The sequence below is a fragment of the Schistocerca gregaria genome, chromosome 6 (genome assembly GCF_023897955.1).
Source record: "Schistocerca gregaria isolate iqSchGreg1 chromosome 6, iqSchGreg1.2, whole genome shotgun sequence".
Taxonomy (NCBI): domain Eukaryota; kingdom Metazoa; phylum Arthropoda; class Insecta; order Orthoptera; family Acrididae; genus Schistocerca; species Schistocerca gregaria.
In genome coordinates, this window is record NC_064925.1 from 294,286,620 (window position 1) to 294,289,227 (window position 2,608).

At 47.4% G+C, this 2,608-nt stretch overlaps 1 non-coding gene across 1 annotated transcript; it reads right to left on the bottom strand.

Moving 5' to 3' along the window:
* Positions 1-511: 511 nt before the first annotated feature.
* On the bottom strand, positions 512-583 carry Trnag-ucc (transfer RNA glycine (anticodon UCC)). The gene has a single exon. It is a non-coding gene; the product is annotated as a tRNA-Gly (tRNA).
* Positions 584-2,608: the final 2,025 nt, after the last annotated feature.

Here is a 2,608-nt window from a genome sequence, read left to right on the forward strand (position 1 = left end):
TAGCCTTATCATACATTATTCAATTCCAGATTGGTGGATGAGACCTGATCAGAGTTGTGTGGAAGGAAGTAATATGATCTCGGAAAGGTTGGAAACCATTGCCCGACAGAGGCCGAAGGACTTTGAACCCCCCCAGCAGGAGGGGAAGAATATAAATCGCAGCTGGACAGGGCACGGACTGTATGTATACAACCTGAACAAATGGGATAAGCATTCCACCTCAAGCTGTGATTGTGGAGCACCGATTCACACCATCCCGCACATTGTCGAGGAGTATAAACTGAGAGCTTACCCAGACGACTCAAAGTACTTTTTCACGGCCACCGTATCAAGCCTTGACTGGACAAGGAACCTGGACGTTAGGATATAACACCTGTTTTAATGCATTTTCTATACTTACATCTACGAGTATTTATGTATTTTTATGTGTTGTTGACCGTATGTCATGCGTCGTGTTCCACGCTAAATAATATCGCTTCACCGGTATTCCCGAATCCTGAGTAAAAATACATGCGATGGCCGGGAATCGAACCCGGATCAACTGCTTGGAAGGCAACTATGCTGACCATTACACCACCATCGCTCGCTGAAAAGCGCAGCATCCGCAGTCGCTACGACGAGCGGAGCAGCGCTTCTCCTTTCACCGTGACGTCACGGCCAGGCGGCGTGATGTGGCTACTGCCAGTGAAGCGGAACTGTTGGCAGCCGTTTGCTTTCCATCAGGTTGCAACTGCAGCTTATGTTTTCTAGCCCCCGACAACCAAAATAATATATTGACGTTTAAATTTGCGCTATTACTCGATTCTATTTCAAAAGGTATCTCACTCTGTTAGCTTACGACGTCGGCCAGTTTAACTTAGTTACACGAACATCAAAACAATTTTGAATCACCTCAATTCCGAGAGTTCCGGAACCTGTATAGAAAATTTGAAGAGATATCAATATAAACATCGTTTCCACCTTTTTATTGCTCCTGAAAACCGCACATTGTATATTGTACAGCCACACAGCGAGACCTTCAGAGTTGTTGGTCCAATTTGCTGTACACACCGGTACATCTAACACCCAGTAGCACGTCCTCTTGCATTGATACATGCCTGTATTCGTCGTGGCATACCATTCACAAGTTCATCAAGGCACTGTTCGTGCAGAATGTCCCACTTCTCAACAGCGACTCGGCGTATATCCCTCAGAGTGCCTGGTAGGTCACATCGTCCATAAACAGCCCTTTTCAATCTATCTCGGGCATGTTCGATAGGGTTCATGTCTGGAGAAAATGCTGGCCACTCTATTCGAGCGATGTCTTCAATCTGAAGGAAGTCATTCACAAGATGTGCACGATGGAGGCGCGAATTGTCGTCTACGAAGACAAATGCCTCGCCTATATGCTGCCGATATGCTAGCACTATCCGTCGGCAGATTGCATTCACTTATCGTACAGCCGTTACGGTGCCTTCTATGACCACCAGCGGCGTACGTCGGCCCCACACGATGCCACTCCAAAACAGCAGGGAACCTCCACCTTGCTGCACTCTCTGGACAGAGTGTCTAAGGGGTTCAACCTGAGCAGGTTTCCTCCAAACACGTCTCCGACGATTGTCTGGTTAAAGGCATATGCGACACTCGTCATTGAAGATAACTTGATGCCAATACTCAGCGGTCCATTCGGAATGATGTTGGGCCCATCTGTACCACACTGCATGGTGTCGTGGTTGCAAAGATGGACCTCGCGATGGACGTCGGGAGTAAAGTTACGCATCATGCAGCCTACTGCGCGCAGTTTGAGTCGTAAGACGACGTCCTGTGGCTGCACGAAAATCATTATTCAACATGGTGGTGTTGCTGTCAGGGTTCCTCCGAGCCATAATCCGAAGGTAGCGGTCATCCACTGCAATAGTAGCTCTTGGGTGGCCTGAGCGAGACATGTCATCGACAGTTCCTGTCTCTCCTATCTCCTCCATGTCCGAACAACATCACTTTGGTTCACTCCGAGACGCCTGGACGCTTCCCTTGTTGAGAGACCTTCCTAAGTCAAAGCAACAACTCGGACGCGATCGAATCGTTACATTGACCGTCTGGACATGGTTCAAATACAGACAACACGTGCCGTGTACCTCGTTCCCGGTGTAATGACTGGAACTGATCGGTTGTCGGACCCCCTCCGTGTAACAGGCGCTGCTCATGCATGGTTGACATCTTTGGGCGGATTTAGTTACATCTGTGAACGTCAAAGGGACTGTGTCTGTGATACAGTATCCACAGCCAACGTTTACCTTCAGGAGTTCTGGGAACCAGGCTGATGCAAAACTTTTTTTGATGTGTGTATTTCAAAGATAAATGAGCACTGTGATATTTAAATTTATTTAGTGACAGAATTTACAAGACCCACTTCGCACGACAGACTCCAGGGAGTGTTTGTTCGCCCATGCGAAAATTTCAAGTGCTCAATGGCGTCAAAGTTAGGGCAGATGTATGACACCACAATACTGCTCAGACTCGCGTAGACGCAGAAAGGAAAATTTTTTCTTACGAAGGAAAAAAGTGACACTGCGCCTTTACAGCTTCATTCATAACTAGAATTAGTGAATGACTACTACAGGGAACATAA